The 20753-nt window shown below is 44.6% G+C and overlaps 1 long non-coding RNA gene across 1 annotated transcript; it reads right to left on the reverse strand.

The window, feature by feature from the left end:
- Window positions 1-13979: 13979 nt before the first annotated feature.
- Window positions 13980-20184, reverse strand: LOC138918134 (uncharacterized). The gene is made up of 2 exons (XR_011427130.1): window positions 19831-20184; window positions 13980-16082 (listed from the first exon to the last, which is right to left on the reverse strand). It is a non-coding gene; the product is annotated as an uncharacterized lncRNA (long non-coding RNA).
- Between the last annotated feature and the right edge of the window lie 569 nt (window positions 20185-20753).

A 20753-nucleotide genomic window follows, 5' to 3' on the forward strand; every position in this document is an offset into this window, starting at 1 on the left:
CATATAAATATATATGACATAGACCTTGAATATATAGGAATTCTTGCAATTCAGTAATAAGACAGTTGAATAGAACAAGGGCAAAATGTTTGAACAGATACTTCACAAAAGAAGATATATACAAATGGCCAATAAGCACACAAAAAGATGCTCAACATCTTTAATCATCAGGGAAATGCAAATTAAAACCACAAGGATATACCACTTCACATCCATTAGAGTAGCTGAAATTTAAAAGACTCACAATACGGGGTGTCACCAAGCCCGTAGAGGCTTGAACTCTCATACGTTGCTGGTAGGAGTATAATATGACACAACAACTAGGGAAAATAATTTGACAATTTCTTACAAAGTGTTCATATGACCCAGCAATTCCACTCCTAGGTGTTTACCCAAACAAAATGAAAACTTGTCCACACAAAGACTTGTACACAAACGTTCACAGCTGTCGTATTCTGTCACAGGCAGCCTCTAACACAGGTCCCAGTGATCCCCACCTCCTAGAATTCATGCTTATGTGTAATACCCTTTCCTTGAGTGTGGGCCGAACTTAGCGACTTACCTCTAAAAAAGAGAACACGGTGAAAGGGATGAGATGTCATTTCTGAGACTGGCTACAAAGAGACTGGTTTTCATATTGTTTGCTCTCTCTTGCTCTCTTCCTTGCTCGCTCTGATGAAGCCAGTGGGCCCGTCAGGAGCTTCCCTATGGAGAGGCCCACGTGACAAGCAATTGAGGGAGGCCTCTGGTCAAACAGCCAGGGAGGAACTGAGGCTCTCAGTCCAACAGTCCGAAGGAACAGGATCCTGCCAAAAGCCATGAGCATGGGAAAGAGCATGCGGCCAACACCTTGACTGCAGCTCCATGAGAGACCTGGAGGCAGAAGCACCCAGCGAAGACAGACCCCAACTCCCGACCACAGAAACTGTGATAGAACAAACATTTCCTATTTAAACCACTAAGTGCTGTGGTAATGTTATGCAGCAACAAATAACTAATACATATTCATAGTAGGCAAAAACTGAAAACAACAGGAGAATGACATATTGTGGTATATTCATACAATAGAATGCTACTTGGCAATCAAAAGTAACAAACTTCTGATACAGACAACAACACAATGAGTCTAAAACCATTAAACTCATCAAAACAGACTGTAAACAAAAGAGAACATGCAGCATGATTTCATTCACGTGAATCTACAAAAGACAAAATATTTTTACAGCAACGGAGAGCAGATCAGTGGTCGCCCAGGGCCAGGAGACAGGGGTTGAGTGCAAAGGAGCAAATGAAACTTCCAGGTTGAAGGAAACCTTCTCTATCCTGATTGACACATGGGTGTACCTTTGCTACAACTCATTGAACTACATACTTAAGTATATAGGCATATTTTATCATATGCAAATTATACCTAAATTAAATTGATTTGCAAAATTAAAAAAATAAATCCCAAAGCAAATACAAGGTATAAGTCTATGGGAGCCAATTTTTTAAGTATGTAGGAAATGAACAGTTTCCTAGTAAATATAAGTAACTGAAATTGGCCCAAGAAGAAATAGAAAACCAAAATATACAGTGACCAGGAAAAGTTCAATATAATCAATATAATAGATTGAAAGATGACTAAAAAACTACCAAGGCTACTTAAAAATTCTTTAACTCTTGATCCTCAGTTTCTTAATCTGTAAAATGGAAATAAAGTAACACCTCACAGAATTTTGTGAGAACTGAACCAATATATTTAGTGTAATACTTGGGACTGGGCAGGTGCTCAGTGCTGGCTTCCCTGGTCCACAGGGGTGTTCTGAGTCCTGGTGACGACAGTTTTACCCCTCCTTCCAGATGGGCAACATCACGTTGCTTAATTCAGTCAACATACGTTGAGTTCCTCCTTTCAAGACTTTTCGCAAGGAGATTCCCCAGCTCCACAGGAAGGAGCAGGGTCTTTCTGTGGTTTTCTTTCCTGAACCTAATTGTGGAGAGAAAGGTAAAAAGACGACTAAAAGCAGGAAGCAGGAAGCTAAGCCCTCAGAAAGGAAAGAGACCAGAAAGCTGCCCAGCAAGGAAGGAGATGTCGGATGAATGTCTTGAGCATATTCAACACACTTGCCCTCTGCAAGCCCTGAAGTAGAACGATACAGGCAATTCTGGATTGAAAAACACAGAGGCGTCAGTAGTCTAAGACACAGAGTCGCATAACCGACCTCTTAGCATCTAAAGCTAAGGGGAAGATTGCTGGAACCAGAGCTGTTCACCTGGGGTGGCTCCATGCCCCAGCAGAAGCCTCTGGGCTGAAAGTGGAGACCGTTCCACCCAGGAGGTTTGGGAGTGTCGTTCAGGGAAGAATCTCCTGCTAGGCTGGAGATCTGATCTGAAGGAATGTGGCAGGTCACTTCTCTGTTGGCCTCCTCCCTTCTCCATCCCACACGACTGTTTCTCTTGGCCTCCCCCAAGATCTGAGAATGTTCTAGCTTTCAGGCAGTAACCAGGGAGCATGTCTGTGGATAGAAAGGAGGAACCAGTACCAGGCTGTTATCCCAGGGAGCACAGGTGAATGTCAACACAGCCGTTATCATATGCCCTCCACTCTCAAATATATCTCTCCCCACACCCACACAAGAAGAGAGAACATCAAAGCCAGGTCAGGCTCAGAGGGACTGTTGCTAAGAATCTGCCACTGCGTCATAGGAACTTTTCAGTAACTTCTATCGGTGACTTCCGTGGACTTTCCTCCAGATTTAGGCACACATTCTAGGCAAGGTAACAGGCATTGAAATCAAACAGATTCATCACCTGAGCCCTGACATTCAGCAACTTTGTGGCCTCAGTTTTCTCATTTTTAAAAAGGGGGTGATTATATCACCTCCTTCAAATGGCTGTTTTGAGAAGAAGGTGAGACAGCACGTGTCAAGTGCGTGGTTCTCTCCCTGGCTCATAATAGAGCCTCGAAAAATATTAGTCTTCCCCTGATCACTGTCATTTCACACACACCCATTAGGAGCATGCAGGACATCTCACCCCATCCTGCTAACTTCCCCATTGGTCCTCACTGAAAGCCACGGTAAATTTGGGAGAGATCTGGTGTGTTCTACAAAGGACGGTTCAACTCTAACTCGGCTAAAGAAGTATTTGGGGAGCACAAGCTATGTTCCTCGTCGGTACTGGGAGTTAAAGATGATTTCAGGTACCTATTGCCAAAACCATCCCAAAATGTAGTATCTTAAAACAACAATATTTTTTGGTTTTTTGTGAGGAAGCTTCGCCCTGAGCTAACAATCGTTTCCAATCTTCTTTTTTTCTTCTTCTTCTTCTCCCCAAAGACACCCAGTACATAGTTGTATTTTCTAGTCGTAGGTCCTCCTGGCTCTGCTAGGTAGAATGCTGCCTCAGCTTGACTTGATGAGTGGTGCTTTGTCCGTGCCCAGGATCCGAACCAGAGAAACCCTGGGCTGCCGAAGTGGAGCATGCAAACCCAACCACTCGGCCATGGGCTGGCCCCAAAATAGCAATGTTTTATTGACTCCCGTGCTTCTGTGGATGACTCAGCCTACCTGGCTTGTTCTCGTGCAGTGGCCATAAGTTAGCAGCTGTCATCTGAAGGCTTGTCTGGCTGGGCATCCAAAATGGCTTCTTCACTGACTTACCTTGTGTCTCAGGGCTCCTCCACGTGACATCTTTCTCCAGCAGAGCTGTCTAGATTTCTTACATGGTGGTTTAAGGCTCCAAGAGAAAGGAAACAGGAACTACCAATGATCTTAAAGTCTGAGCCTAGAAATGGCCCAGAATGTCTTCCTCTGTATTCTGATGACAAAGCAACTACATGCCAGCCCAGAATCAAGGAAGAAGATGGACGGACTCTACCTCGCAATGAGGGAGTAGCACAGATTACACAAAGGGAAGGAATTGATCGCTGATGGACATCTTTGGAGACAAGCTGCCACCAACGAATACAATACATGAGTTCCAGGTGGATAGAAATACAAGATACTTACTCGTGTGATTTTTTGAGCTGATGATAGTTTTTCATCTAAGTGTGTGATAAGCACCATTCACCACATGCCTCAGTCTTCTGAGTTCCTACCGCTGAAAATGATTCCACAATGAAAGGTGAATTCAGTGAACGCCTCAGATCATGACATTTTCCTGTTGGCTAAGATGGCTTTGTCATCTTAGGACATTTTTTATCCCCAAAGTTCAACTTCCATGTGAGCACGTCACTTTGCAACTCATTGTTCTGTCTTCAGAGTAAAAACCAAGGCTTCTGACCAGTCAGAGCAACAACCTGCTCTTACTTCCATCTCCTGATGCTGCTTATATCTTTCCATTTTCCCAATAATCATGGCTTCCAATGAGTTCTAGTTACTCAGGTAATTCTTCCAACTAGAGTAAGTCCCATCCTTTACTAGCTCCTTATACTTCGAAGCACTTACCTTAGTTTGTAACATTTCTGAGATTGTTGGATTAATTTCTATCTTCCTCACTAGCTGTATCGGGTCAGGTACCATTTATTTCCAGAATATAGTTCTGTGCCTAGTAGGTACTAGGTGTTCAATAATATTCTTTGAATTAATGAATAGTTCTTTCTTTCCAGAACTGTTTGATGCAGAAAGTCAAATCCATTAAAATGGAAAGAAAAAAAAAATTTTTTCAAAGACGTAGTGTTTGATTTTTAAGTGTCAGACCTTAGAAACCTCGATATCCAACTTAAGAAAAGGGAGATTATTGGATTCTATGGCTCAAGCAGTGCAAACAAAGTAATCTTTAAGAACCCGTCCACAGCAGCGGTGTGACCTCAGGCTCTACCAAAGAAATGTTTCTGGGTTTCAACTCCCACTTTAGCATTCCAGATCCTTCTGCTATGTTCCTGTGTCTCAAATTCCTTCCCAGTTGCCTCATACCTGGTTACCCAATCTCATCTGATGGATGTTATAGCTGTAGTGTCCATTTGGCTTAAAATCCTCCTCAACTCTTGATCCCCTTAGATAACATCTTTCCAAGCCTGTCCTGTCTCACCTCCACATCCACACAGAACTCTGGTATCAGCTGCTAAATTCCAATACCCTGATTCTCAGCATATTCAGACATAGCCCACTCGGCTTTGGGACTCCCCAAACTGGAAACTCAGATGAGCTACTGGACTCCAGGAATCATTTTATTCTTGCTTTTTATTATGGCAAATTTTAAGGGTAAAGAAAATACTATAATAAACTTTGGTATACTCATCACCCAGTTTTAATTATTACCACCTCATGACCAGTCTTTTTCTACCCCCACCCAGCCCACTTCCACTCTCTCCTGGATGGATTTCAGTATCCATCTCCAAAATATAAGTACTTTAAGGAACATGACTAAAATACATCATTACACCTAACAATACTCTGGACACTCTAAATTGTCAGTAACTACTGATTTTCAGTCTGAAAGATCCTGACACCATTAGTCTCTACAAAGTTAGCCCTTCTCTACCACTGTCCTCTCCAGCTTCTCCACAAATGAACACCAACATGCACTCTCTAAAGTCCAGAAGACACGCATCTCTGATGACATCCCTTATTGTCGCTTGTAAGACATGGCACTAACAGACTACTGGCTTTGCTTTTATCAACGTTCTTCAGACAAAGATGGTCAGGAGCACCTGTGGTTGAACAGGCTGTGGTTCTGATGGGTTGCAGTGAGGGGGAACATACCCCATGGGGGAACCGTGGGGCATCTCAGTGAGAGAATGTCAGAAAGAAGCCAATAAAGGATTGGGGTTTTGGTTGGGGAGTTTGGGGGAAAGTCTAAGGACGGAGTAAGGGGCTGACTCTGGCTTGGGTATTGTGAGAAAGAGGAGGTGATTCTCTGATTGGTTACCTCAACAGGTCCTCTCTGTAGGGAGGACAGACTAGAGAGAGGTTAAAGCTGTCACTGGGGAAGAAGCCAAAGTCACCCCCTCAGCAAGCGAGGGAAATGTTTGGTATTTTGTGTTGCGCAGTGACCTTGTTTTTGTCTCACTTTGTCATGGTCTGAGAGTGACCTCATTTGATGTAGATATCTGTACGATCATTTCTGTACCACAGGAGAACAAAATGACCCTGTGCGTGTCAGATCAGCATGTAATAATATTGACGTCTAGCTGTGAACGTCAAATCCATTCTGGGTATCAGGGGCTACTTTTTCCTTATCATTATCCTACTACTTTCTAGGGCACCTGAGTCCATTGAATACTACTATCTTTAGTTTGCTTCTATTTCACTTTCTGAACCCACTTCTCCTTTTATCACTTATTCTTTTTATCACTCATTATTTATTAGCATGTGTTCTATTATATTATATTTAACTGTTTATAAATTTAAATCTTTTTCTGGAGAGGAAAAATGAATTCTTGTTTGAATGAATATTTGAAAATGTAAAACTGGCCCTGCTATCTATGAAACTCATTTTGGGTGGACATTCAGCATTTTACTTGCATAGGGCAGTAATCAGGCCTACATTACAATTAATTCACTCAGTTAACTAGGCAATTTCCTCAAACTTTTCCTCCCTCTCTGGAACCCTCAGTAAGAAGAACATTGTACTCCATAAAAAGGGTACCACGAAATACACACCACACACAAACCTACCTTACCAAACTCAAAATTCTGCAAAATAATACTTATTCTTACTAATTGCGATGTACGCAATATTTTCTATTTTATTTAATTAAAAAAATTAAATACTGGGGCCAGCCCCGTGGCTGAGTGGTTAGGTTCATGTGCTCCGCTTTGGCGGCCCAGGGTTCACCGGTTCAGATCTTGGACACGGACCTGCATACTGCTAATCAAGCCATACTGTGTTGGCATCCCACATAGAAGAATTAGGATGACTTACAACTACAATATACAACTGTGTACTGGGGATTTGGGGAGGAAAAAAAAGAGGATGATTGACAACAGATGTGCCCTCAGGGCCAATCTTTCTCAGCGGAAAAAAAAGCATAAAAAAATTAAATACTGATCTTCTAAATTGATTTCATGACCTCCTAATGGATCTCAACTTGTAGTTTGAAAAACTGGCTTGGTATTAAGAAGGTACTTTGCACAAAATAAAATATTTATAGATGCTGATACTGATGCTGTTGTTGTTTTTGTAAAACCGTGGGGGGTTGTATGCAAATGTATGATTGCATTGAACAATAATTTAAAAATCCTTCCTGCCTAAATGATGGCAATCATGTTGCATGATTGTTTGGCATAGAACACAGCAAATTACTTGTGGAGAGGAATCTTGGCCCTGTTTCCTACTCTTTTTTGGCTCTCCCCATTCAGAGATAACCTGTGTTGGGTGTGTGTCTCCATTACGCATCAGGACTCTCATAACTGGATTTTGAACCAAGTCTAGCCCTTAATTATCAACACAGATCAACTTTATTCCAGTACTTGTCAAGAGGAATGGCCTCTCTTCCACGTGCCCAAAAGCTTAGCTGGGAGAAATGAGTGTGGAAGGATGACGCTTGGAGATGCATGTCAAACATGGTCTTTCCTTGCTGACTCCCCATTTCCACCCTCATCATTGTCAACATCGTTCTTTATTGCTTCCTGGCTCTTTCATTTGCCATAAAGAAGAAAGGACCCAAATCTACCCAGACAGAGTAAATGAGATTCTGAACGGAAATTTTAAACTCACCATCAAAAGTAGACATAAACTTGGCTTTGAACATCAAGAGCCAAAGAGATCAAGACGTTTGTTCCTCAGCAATAGATTAGTGACTAAAGAAGCAGAGAGTAGCAGGCCCAGGCTGAACACTTCAGGATGGACAGCCTGGGGTGTGGGTGGGTGGAGGTGATGGAGATTAACAAAAGAGGGGGCACCACCAGGCTGGGGGACCTGACCAGAGAGGGCACCTTGGTGAGAGTGGAGTGCATCGGGGGACTGGCCAGCCCTGTCAGAGTGAGCACTGTCCAACACAGGGCAGATGGGTGAGCCAGCACCCTCGACTGCTCACTGCCATTCACTTGAGGAAAGCACTTCAATTTTATCTAACCATGCTTGCTAAGCGTAGTTGTTTTAGCTGCTATAAAAGAGCTTGGTGCCGGGCGCCAAGCTACATTCTCAGAATACAGTGATGAGTGATTTGATCCTGGACCTACAAGATGCTCACAGTTTAGCAAGGAAATTCTCCTACCAGACCGCCCTTTGCCCACACCCCATCCCCTGAGTGGCAAAAAAAGAAATCAACGTTTTCTTCCCTGAGTTTTCTTCATCTGCGGAGTTACCACAGGCACAGTCGCTCTAGCCTAAAATCTGGGAAATATTCTTGGCTTTTCTCTTTCCCTGTGTGAATTTGTGGATACCTCCAAAGCATATCTCAAATCTGCCACCACTAACCTCAATACGACTCGCTGAGGCCACTGCTGTCGCTTTCTGTCTGGTCTCCTGACTTGTTTCTTTGACTCATTGTAATCCATTCCCCACACAGAAACCAAGTGATCATAACAAAAAGGAAAAAACCAGGGAGCATTGTGTCACTCTCCTGCTTAAAACCTCCCAGTGGACTCCCGCTGAACTTGAACTGATACCTCAGCTTCTGACCATGGTTTCAAGGCTCCACATGACCTGGCACCTGCTGTCTCTCCAGCAACAGTGTCAACACTGCCTGAGCTCATTGCCCTCCAGCCACACTGGCGCAAGGCTTTTCCCGCCAGGGTCTCTGACATTCTGTTCCCTTTTCCTGGAATCAGTCCCACTGTCACTCTCTAGATCTCATCGTAAATGTCCTGGACATCCTGGCAACGCTGGTCGTCCCCTCAGCACTCCTTTCTCACCTCATTATGCTCTATCTTCCAAGTCTGACTGGTTCCTTTGTAGGTTTTATCTCAATTTTTAAAATTTCCTTTGTGTTTTCCCACGATGTCCGTCCCATTAAGCCCCATGAAGGCATGGATCAAGTCTGGTTTTATTTACCACTGTAAACCCAGCACTGCTGGGCACAGAATTGGCACTCAACAAAATGTGTGTTGAGTGAATAAACAAACAGGTATATAAGACAAATGAGTAAATCAAATATAAAGTAGGAAGTGATAAGTGCCAGGAAAAAAAGTGCGCTGTTTGAATTTAGAGTCATGACAGACTCCACTGAACGTGTAGGTGTGTGAGTGAGTGTGTGATGTATGTATGTGTGTATGGGGGAAGGGGGAGAGTTAATCAGAAAAAGTTACACGCAATTACATTTTTTAAATGTCTTGTGTACGTTATATGGAAAGCACGTGCATCTGCTATATATTTTGCCGTTTTTGTTTACAAAGTTATATTTTTAAATGTGGATGAGTTTTTCCATTATGACCTAAATAAATCAAGCGCTCTTCTCTTGATCTGTGTTCCTATTGAGATCCACAGGAACACAGTTGCTTAAAAATAGTTTCCGAACTTTGGATGATGGTAAAATTATGATATATGAGACAGAAAAGATTAAAGAACCCAGGGTGCCAAGACCCATGTGAAACACTGGCCTGGAATTCAGGAGGCTTGAGGTCAAGGGCCACATCCGTGTGGGCTGGATTTGGTCCCTGTCTCTCCTGGCTCCATTATCTCATCTACAGGATGCTGGTCTGGGCTCGAGGACTGCCTAGCTCCATCTGTCTCTGATTCTAGAACATAGTATAAATGTCCTTCCTTCCTTCTAACTTTTTATCGTGGAAAACTTCAAATCTGTATAAAAGTAGAGAGAACAGTAAAACAAACCCCCGGGCAGCCGCCACCAAATTCCCAGCCCTGGTCTGTGTTGCCGTGTCCACACCCACCCACAGCAGTGGCTATTTTAAAGCAAATCCCCAGACACCATCTCGGTTCATCTGCTTTTCCTTACCGGAAAAAATGAAAAAAGAAAAGGATAATTTTTAAATTTGAAGCCCCACCATGTCACATTGCTCGAATATAGACATTTAAGGAGAAACAGCTTTCATTTAACAGTGTGACTGCAAACGGACAAGTTTTATCAGAAGTGGTTTTACGAAGCATGATGCCCAGTTGCATAGTAGAAAAAAAAAAGTAAAGACATAATTTTTTCCAGAGCATTCTTCCCATTTAAAAATAGTTTTCTGTGGTCATTTCTCAGCTCTAACTGAAGCAATCCATCTGAATGGGCCTGGGGATCAGAGAGAATGTGAGCCACAGGACGGAGGGAGGTCAGTGCTGGCCGTGGTCGGGCTCAATCTGCTTTTCCACTCCAGCCTCCACTTTGGGAGGCCTTGTGCCTGGGCTGTGTGTCATTTCTGGCCTCCCCAGCATTGTGAGCGATCAATGAATGTGGCAGCACAGTTTCCACAGGGGTTTGTATTGCAAGGAGGGTTGCCAGACTTAGCAATAAAAATACAGGGTGCCCAGTTAAAATCTTACTTTGAATAAAAAATGAGTAATTTTTTAGTATTACTATGTCCCAGATATTGCAGGGAACATCCTTATATGAAAGGAAACTCATTGTTTATCTGAAATTCTAATTGAACTGGGCGTCCTGTGTTTCATCAGGCAACCTTAATTACAAGGCTTGCGTTCCAGTTACTCAGGCTGCAGAATAAAACTTAGGGGCTTAAGCGACAGTAATCATTTATTATGTCTCATACCTCCTATGGGTCAGGAAATCAGACATTGCATGGGCGGTCAGCTTCTGTTGTTTCTGCTTCATGATGTCTGGGGCCTTGGCTGACAGATTGGGAGACCGAGGCCCAGAATCATCCCAAAGCTTGTTGGTGTGTGCGTCCAGCTGTAGCCGCTGGCTGTCAGCGCAGCACGTAGCTGTGGGCTGGAGTGTTCACATGTGGCCTTCCTTACAACAGGGTAGCTGGCATTCAAGGGCAAGAGTCCAAAGAGGGTGAACTAGGCAGAGATCACCTTGCCTTTTATGACCTAGCCTCAGTCTCATGCCCACCGTTCAAGGGGAAGGAACATAGACCTGACCTATCTTTGTCACATTGTGAGAAGAGTGTGTGAGATGGGACACACATTGACACAGTCATCTTTAGAAAATACAATCTATCACGGCCTGTCATACCGTTTAGATACCTTATATCTGAATATTCACATTCAAATATAGGTAAACATTCCAGATACAACTTGGAATGAAGAATCTCCTTATGTGCTCTTCTCATTAATGTTCTATTGGACAGCTAAAATGTAAGTGTTTACATTTACAACTCTAAAAGTAAAATGTTGAAATAATTAATAATAATTGTGAAAGCAGTTTATTTTATATGCAAAAAAATTATTAAAAACTACTAAATAGATCAATAGGGAAATCAATTGACAGCTTATGTGATCATTTTAACCTTTGTAGAATGGATTGGTGTACTAACTTTCATAACATTACATAAGATAATCTTCCAGAATTGTATTTCATTTTTGGCTATTCAAATTCCATTTAGGCCATGCTTCTTTCAAGAAAAAGTCCTATTTGGAAATTCTTTATATGTTAGGAAGATTAATTAAAAGCAGAAAGATAACTTTAACCACTTCAAAATGTTATAGGCAAGAGAAATTCCAAAATCATACAATGACATCTGTGATATATTATCACAGACAAAAAAAATCATCTGTGATAAGTGGTATAATTCCATATCTAGGCTATCGTGAATATATATATTCAATGGCATATTATTCAGCCTTAAAAAAGAAGGAGGGGCTGGCCCCATGGCCATGTGGTTAAGTTTGTGCGCTCCAATTTGGCGGCCCAGGGTTTCGCCAGTTCGGATCCTGGGCATAGACATGGCACTGCTGGTCAGGCCATGTTGAGGTGGCATCTCACATGCCACAACTACACCCACAACTGAAATATACAACTATGTACTGGGGGCATTTGGGGAGAAAAAGCAATTAAAAAAGAAAAAAAGAAGATTGGCAACAGTTGTTAGCTCAAGTGCCAATCTTCGGAAAAAAAAAAAGAGAAGAAGGAGATCACGCCATTTGCAACAACATGGATGACCCTGGAGGACACTACACTAAGTGAAACAAGTCAGACAGGAAAGAAAACCCTGCCTGATCTCACTTATATGTGAAATCTAAAAAAAGTGAAGACACAGAAGCAGAGAGTAGAATGATGGGTACCAGGGGCTGGGGAGGTGGGGGAAATGGAGAGATGTTGGTAAAAGGGTACAAAGTTGCAGTTATGTATGATGAACTGAGAGCTAATGCCCAACATGCTAACCGTAGCTAACATTACTGGATTAAATACTGGAAATCTGCTAAGAGAGTAGACTTCAAGTGCTCTCACGACCAAAAACAACGATAGCTATGTGAGGAGACAATGCGTTAATTAGCTTGATTATAGTAATCACTTCACTATACGTGTGAATATATCAAATCATCATATTGGGCACCCTAAATATATACAATTTAACTTTTAAAAAAAAAGGAATGCTATGAAGAAAAAAAGAAAGTATTAGATAACAGTGAGGTATCCTCAAATATCTTGTTTCTCTACCAGTTTCAGTTAAAACGAGCATCTATTTAGAGTCATAATGCTCTATGCAGAATGCTGGCTGCAGCAGAAGCAATCCAGCTGGAGGCGTGCTGAGAGATTATTGATCTGATGCTAGCCAGACTTCTAAATTCTGTCTACTAAACATTCAAATAATAAAACTGCAATGATAATTAAGTTTGCTGGTAACGTTTCAGGTTCATTCTTGTATCCCTCATGTTTATTCTACAAAGCTAGTATTTGCTTTGGGCCTTGATTTTGGATGAATATTGATTTTAACATTTGGTCATTCTGCATTCTATCAAAATAAGTACAGTGCCCATAGCTACCAGGGTCAATAAAGCATATGAATCAATAGAACTTCAAGATCTAATTCCAAGGTTCATACAATGAGCTCTATTCTACACAGTGTTTTTGAAATTTTTAATCTGGTTTCCAATCACTCTCAAATTGGAATATTTTGTATGATTTCCGACTTCCTTTGACAGATCCGGAAGTGTTACAGCCCCAGGCCCACATTTCCTCGTCGCAGCCACAGGTTGGAATTCTCAGACTGACTGACGTGATGACCACAATCCATGACTTCCCTTTGCATTTGACTTGCAGGTCCTGTCTATTTTGCTACCCATTGGATTTGGGCAGGCCTTGTGACTTGCTTTGATCGATAAAACACAGCAAAATGAGAACTCGCACATACCCCCTGCCTCTCTCGGAACTCCGCCATTGTAAACAGGCCTAGGTACTGGCGGGAGGATGAGAGAGCATCTGCAGGAGAGTCCCAGCCTAGGCCACCCTGCACCAGTCTGCTCCGACCCAACCTGCCAACTGGCCTCAGACACATGAAAGCCCAACCAAGAGGAAAAGAACTATCCAGGAGACCTATAGATTCAGAAACAATTAAAAGGACTTTATGCTTTAAACCATTAAGTTTTGGGGTGGTTTGTTACATGCAATCACTACCTGATACACAGGAAAATGGATAATCTCTAATCCTGATATTAGATAATATTCTCCCAACAAAACCAACACCTAATACACACAATAGTTAAGTCCCGTATATATATTTCTTGAGTTTACCTCTACCTTGGATGGAGCGGGGTGTGAAGGAGAAGGAGGAGGTTGGGTGAGCAGGGAGCGTGGCCCTGTGTGTTCAGAGCAGGTGGTGGGGTGTGTGCTGGTGGACTTTCTCCCTGCATGGCAGCAGCTAGATGCCTAGCCTAGGGGTGTGTTTTCTCTGATTCTGCTTCTGCAGCTGGCCGGCTGTGTAAACTTTGGCAACTCTCCTGACTTCTCCAGCCTCAGTTCCTCATCCATTAAAAACATGGCTGTAACAATACCTGACTGGCCATCTCACTGGCAGGATCGAGTGAGATGATGATATGAATGAATGCTGAAGACCGAAAGGCAGTCACATGCATACAAAGTGCGTGAGACGATGTGATAACATGAGGAGCGTCAGCAGGTCACGCTCTGTTTTGTTTGGGTTATTCAAAATGTCTGATAAAACTTAAGAAATTCAGCTAATAAGAAAAAAGTCTGTGTTTGGTCTATATGATGCCAAATACTGGGATTTTATTTTATAAAATAAATGTCTTGTTCCAATTATAAAGCACTGCATCCTTTATTCCCTGCCCTGTCATCCTCCCAATTACAGATATTCAGCATTCCGCAGACACAGCCATGGCCTTCTCGGCTGCCCACACACGTCTCTCCAGTTAGTCCTGTTGCCTCCTGAGAAGCTCGCATTCTTACTAACTTGGACCCACCCTTGGGTGGGCTAGCAGGAGCTGACACCTAACATGGGGCGGGGATCCTAGGCCTGGAAGTTGGGCACAAGTGACATGATTTACTTTCTGGTATGAGTTTTCTAGTCTCCTCTTTCTGCCAGAGGAATAAGGGTAGTAAGTCAATGAACCAGATTATTTTGTATTCCTCTGGAGAAAAATCATTATTCACCTGGACTCTGTCAGAAGAAGCAGACCTCGGCTTGGCTAGAATATCACAAGCCAACAGCTTTTCTAAAATATTGCATATGTGACATAACTGTAGATATCCTGGTTCTGAATAAGAAAAAGGAAGGGGTAAACTGGGAAAGGGGACTAACACCTGATTAACTCCCGCTAGAAGGCGAGCTCACTGAGGGCAGGTGGTTCGCCACTGAATGCCCAGCACCTGCAGCCACGCCCCACCATACCTGTGGGCCCGCCAACAAACGAGCAGCTGCTCTGCGCCGGGTCCTCTGCCACATCATCTCCTAACCCTTTCGCCAGTTAACCCACTTCAGGGATGAGGCGACTGAGGCTCTGAGAGGCTAAGGAATTTCTCAAGGGCCACAGTTAATAAGTGGTAGAGCCAGGACCCACCCTTACAGACTCTTTCCCATATATCCCAGTGAGGTCTCTAAACAGAATTGAGGGCAGGCCGGCCCCAGAGTCACAGGCACCCCAGTAACTCTGAGAAGTAGCTTCATTCAGGTTGATGCCCAGGCGTCTTCACAAGAACAAAGATAAAATTCAGAGCACAGACCCCTTCGGCCAGGGAGCTTTGGGGGAACTTTTTGATTTTCTTTTCTTGCTCTGCAAGTGGTGGATGAACCATGAGGCTGTGGGCAGCTCCTGAAGGCACCCGGAACTGAATTCACAGTGGATGAGAAGACTAGAAGGGACCCAACTGTCGGCAGAGGGAGGCCCCTGTGGGTCATGGTGGCCAGGAGTGTGGCCCCGTGGGGACTCCCAGCCAGTGTGCCACGTGAGAGGAGGAGCGTGGCTGATGTTTCCTGCGTATCACACCTCTGTCTAAAACCTAATTGTCTAAACGGTTTGTCAGAAAATCTTCGATAAGATGTCATTTATTTGGGGGCGGGGAGAAACCACCACTCTTAAATGAGGTAGGATAACCTCTCCTCTTCCCCACTGCCCCCTCCCCCAAGCCCCCCACCAACCCATCTCACCAGTTACTCTGGTGCACATGAGAAGCTCTCAATTTAATTGTGAGCAAGTGATGAATGGATATTCTGAAATGTCAACTTAAATTTTAAAATGCATTCAAAATTATGCAGGAAGCGCAAGAGCCTGGAAACTCCAGCCTCAGAAGCTTTGGTGATTAGCTACATGATTAACCCAAGAGGGGATCAAAACCACGGGTTGGAGAAGTAGGTAGATGCTGCTGTCTTGGTTTTCCACAGTCTGGTTTATAGGGTGTGGGGCTGGCAGTCATCATCATCATCGCCATTATCAGTTTTTATTTTATGGGGCCTCATTGAAAGCACTGTGCTAGGTGCAACCAAGGACTTCACTTTCCAGTAGATATGGTCACTGTCTTTAAGGAGTGTCCCATCTCCATTTCCGGGGCAGAGGTAAGATGGAAGTTTTTGATGTGGTGATAAGCCTGGAAAATAGATGTAGCCCTGAGAGTCCCAGGGAGGAGGAAGCCGCAGAGCGTTGACTTCCAACATCGTTCCGCAGACAACCCGCGAGGCTCCAGCAGCTTGGCTGGCACAGCCTCAGGAAGAGGGGAGTGCTGCAGGGAAGTCAAAGACGAATGAGGTCTGAGAAGTGACTGCTGGATCCAGTGGCAGAAAATGTCACTGATGGACTTCCTCTAGCGAGACCTGGACGGGAACTGGATGGCAAAAGGTCAACAGATCAGAGGGGACCTGGAATTGGAGAGAGGGGTTGGTCACAAAAGGAATCCAAGAAGGAAGCGGTAGCTGAGGGAAGGAGCAGGGCCGAGGGAAGACGTTTTCAGTCGGCAAACTTTGATAACGGCCGAAGTTAGTCGGTGGTTACATGCGAGCTCATTATGTAATTCTTTCTACATGGCAGATATTTTTTAACACCCTGAATAGAAATTTAGGAAAAGAAAGATGAGAGGTGAGCGTGTGAGAAAGGGGTAGGGAAATTGGGTAAGGGGAGGATACTGACTGCCTGTGGGGACTCCCAGTCATTGGTGGAACGGTCTCAGAGGAGGCGCGTGGAAATGGAAACAAGAACACAGGTGAGGGGGTTAACCTGCTGACGGGAAGGAAAATGAAAGAGGGTGAAAATCAGGATAAACGTTGGGTTGAAGAGGAAGTGTAGCATAAAAATATTACAAGGCTAAAAGGAAGACGGATGAGGGTTCTTGGGCCTCCATTTCCAGGAAGTGGGAGGAGAGGCAAAGGGATGAAAAGGAGTGGGAGGACAGGGAGCCAGGCTCGAGGGATGTGGAGAGGGATGAAGAACGGTCCTGGGAGCGGTAGGGAAGGGGAGGGCGAGGGGAAGGCAGCCGCTGAGGAGAAGCCCTTCCTGTGGACAGGGGCAGGAAGTTTCAAGGGGCTCACACTTTGAGAACTGGTACTGCCTTAAGGCATGCAGAAAACAGACAGCCAGGGTGATGAGAGTCTCTCCCAAACCCGGAACACTCAGGAATCCCCAAGTCGGCAGTGGCTGTCTCAAGAGCGGAAGTTCGCTGAAGCAAATAGCAACTGTCTGAAACTCCCCACGAAGGGCAGATCCAGTGGGAAGTCAGAGGGAGGGCATCTATTTGGCCCAAAATAAATATACTAATAAATGCGTATGACCTCCCTGTGTGACCCTAGGGCCATGTGTGTGTCCACCCACGAGTTTCGCTCTCTTTGCTCAGTCCTTTTGCAACTCGGAATCCGTCCTCACAGTCAGCGCGAGCGTCTCTGGGCAGAGGGAGGATGTGAGCCCCCATCTCCCAGCACTGCTGCTTCCTTTCATCAGGACGGGCGGGGTGTGGGCTGGGGTCCAAACGCTGACTTGACACTTTCTAGCCGCCTGCTCTGGGGCAAGCTCCGCCCCTCTCTGAGCCTCAGCCTCTTGCCGCGTAGGAAAGAGGGAGTCACTGTACCCTCCTCAGAGGGACATTGTCCAGATAAAATGAGTTAGTAACCAAAAGCATTAAAGCCACACCTAGCACGTAACAAGCTATAGTAAACATTAGCTACTTAATATAATTCTGTTAAAATGTTATTCTTGACAACGAACAAAGTTTCAAAGGAGCATTACCCTCTCAGAGGAGCCTTCTCTGCCCGCTCTGGAATCCCCCTGTTAGCATATACAGCTTCATGGCTTCCTCTATTCCGTGGCACAGACTAATAACAAGGGGCAACATAGTGAAGGGGTTAAAATCACGGGTCCTTGGCAGCTGGCCCAGTGGCCAAAGTTAGTTGTGCACTCCGCTTCTGCAGCCCAGGGTTTGTGGTTGTTGATCCCACACACAAGCCTACACACTGCTCATCAAGCCATTCTATGGTGGCATCCCATTTACAAAATAGAGGAAGATTGCCACAGGTGGTAGCTCAGTGACAATCTTCCTCACCAAAAAAAAAGCACTGATCTTCTTTTTTTAGAACCAGGCTGCGTGGGATCAAATCTGAGTTCTTTCTACCAGTTGTGAGATCTTGGGCAAGATACTAAACCCCTCTGTGCCTCAGTTTCCTCATCAGGAAAATGCAGATTAATAGAACTTAATTTATACAGTTGTTATGAGAATTAAAAAATATTGCTTGGCATTTAATAAACAGTAGGTGTTTCCTATTTTTGGTATTATTAATATCTATCTTCCTTTTCTCATAAGCTCTGTCCATTTCTCATGTGTCCAGTGCCTAGCCCAGTGCCTGGACTATAAAGGCTCAATAAATATGCTAAAAGAATAAATGCATGGAAGCTAAAATCGACCACATAGAGGTTAATTGACATGATAAATGCTTCAAGCCAGTTGCTTTCAATAATATTTTCCAGATTTAGCTTGTTCTCCTTTTGTTTTTGTTATTGTTTTCTAATATGTTTGTGAATCTTTTCAAAGGAAAAATGACTGGGGAAAAATAATTTTAAAAAATAATCGGGGAAACACTTGTGCAAAGGCATAGACCAAAAGAACAATAGATAATTTCATAAAGTCAGATTTATAAATGTGAAAAACAAAGGCAGTGTTAAAATTTCTCTGCCTTTTAAAACCATAACATGAAGTTCTAAACCTAGTCTCTTTGGAACTCGTGAATGTATTTAATTTTAAAAAGAACCTCACCAGTGATGTTCTGCCTTAAGGTAGGGGGGCAGGAGTGGGGGGTGGGGAGGCTGAGTTCCCGTTGAAATTTAACTCTCCACCTATAACCATAGCGACAGGAACAAACACTGAAACCAATCGATAGCAGGGCAGACCGCCCAGGGCAGATGTATCAGCGGGGCTCATGCTTCTCTGAGGGGTCAAGCTGTGCCCTTTTGCACTGAGCCCCAGGTTGGAAAGGGCCACCCAGCTCCCCTCTGAGTCATGATGGAGGGCGTGCTTGCATTGCTCATTCTGATTGTGAAAATAACTGGACATCCTGGCTCTCGGGTCTCGACAGTGCCTGCAGGATCCCCAGTCCAAGTCCTAACTCAGCTGTGTCCACCCACATCAAATAGGGGGAAGGATCCCATTTATCCAGCTCTTGGCAGAGAAAGGCCCTTGATTTGAAGCTAAATGCATGCAGGCAGCCCTGCCTGTGCTGGCTGGGGTTGGGGTCGGGGGTTAAACACCAGCATAGATCACTGAGGCATTGCACGGTGGAGTTAAGACAGCAGTCTCTGGAGCCGGAGTCCCTGCGTTCAGATCCTACTTCTGCCATGTGGTGGGTTCAAGATGGCCACCAATTCTTTGACAGTCTTCTCATGGAGAGGTGAGGTCTACGCCCCTCCCCTGGAATCTGAGATGACTCTGTGACATCTCTGGCCGAGGGAAAATGTCAAGAGTGGCCCTGTCTCAGGCCTTAAGAAACTGGCAGCTTCCACTCCTTGTCTCCCAGAGCCTCGAGCCACCCTGTAAAACCCAACCACACTGCTGCAGAGACCCCACAAGGGCCCTGGGACTGCGGGTGGGGAGCGAGGGCCCGGCGGAGTGCAGCCTTACAGCCGCTCCCATCACGGCACCCGCATGTCAGGGGAGCAGCCTTGGACCCTACAAACCAGTGCAGCGTGGCCCTTGGCTGGCCAAGAGCGAAAACCCACAACCAACACTCCCAGAGGCAGGAGAATCACGCCGTTGTTCTCTAAGTGCCTGGCTCAGAGCGAGTGCTCGGTCAGCGTTGGCTCCTGTTAGACTTGGATGACATCCGGTTAGATCCTAAGATAGCGAAGTCTGAGCGTGGGCTCTGAGTCCTCTACTCCCCAGCCCTTCGGTCCTTTGGTAGTACCGCCTCACCCAGGACAGTGGCTCCTTATGGAACACTCATGTAGAAATGACCCAGGCGTGGAGGGGCCAGTCTCAAAGCATTGGAGTTCACTGCTCCACCTACAAATAGCCACTGCCTTCCCCCAAGCTGGAGAGTTCCCAATCTCCAAGCCAGTGGAGGCTGGGCTGGCTCCCAGCCCTGCTCCCAGCTCCCACCCTCAGCACGCATCCAGCTCCTCACAACCTACCCAAACATGCTTCGTCCAATCTGCAGACTTCACTCTTGTTACACTTCCTTTGCCTGGAGCGACCACTCGCCTTCTCTCTGCCAACACTGATTCCATCACGAGCGTTTGAGAAATGAGCAAGCTCCAAGCTTCCCAAAGGGCGTGCCTGCGAGACATGCCGCAGCAGAGGAGCTGTGTGGACAGCGCAGTCTGGGAAATACTGGACACTGCATTTCCCACCTTTCCTTCCATCATCACAAGTGCGTTGGTAAATTAAAAACCGTAAAAAGCTACGTCTTTCAGAAGTCTGTAAACTTTGTATTGTCCAGATTTTCACAAACGTGTCCTGACTGGGAAACAACTTTCTTGTAAGACAAGGCTTCTTGGGAGGAGCGAGCACTGAGCTGAGTCCTGAGGACTAGAAGAGGCAAGCAGGTGCAGGGGCGGAGAAGGAAGCAGGAAGGGGGTCGACTTGATTGACAGGAAGGCAAATTAAAGAAGCAAATCAAATCTAAGACCTGAAGGCCCCGTGGTCTCCTGAGGGCTTTCAGCAAGAGCATAAAAGATCGGATTTGCATTTTATAAAGATCACTAGCTCTCATTAAATGCTTTGGCCTTATTTTTTGATTGGGACCTATAGTAAACAAAACATGTTGCATTTTTACCCAATATCCATATATGGCACATTACAAAGTTTCATAAAATGGCTCTTATTCTTGTTACATGCAATGCCCCCTGATACTTTCTATTATCTTTTCCTCCTTTTAAAGAGGCCTTCCAATAATCTAGGCAATCAAAGATGGGGATCCGAACTTTCTAGCACCTGAATCTGAGTGGACACGGCCTCTCATCTTCTCCCTGATGTTCTTGATGAATAAATCACTGATCTACTTTAAGACAAGCAGAAGAACTTAGTCCTAGTTCTTCTGCTAAGGAGCAGTCAA

Source organism: Equus caballus, chromosome 16 (assembly GCF_041296265.1).
Source record: "Equus caballus isolate H_3958 breed thoroughbred chromosome 16, TB-T2T, whole genome shotgun sequence".
NCBI lineage: Eukaryota > Metazoa > Chordata > Mammalia > Perissodactyla > Equidae > Equus > Equus caballus.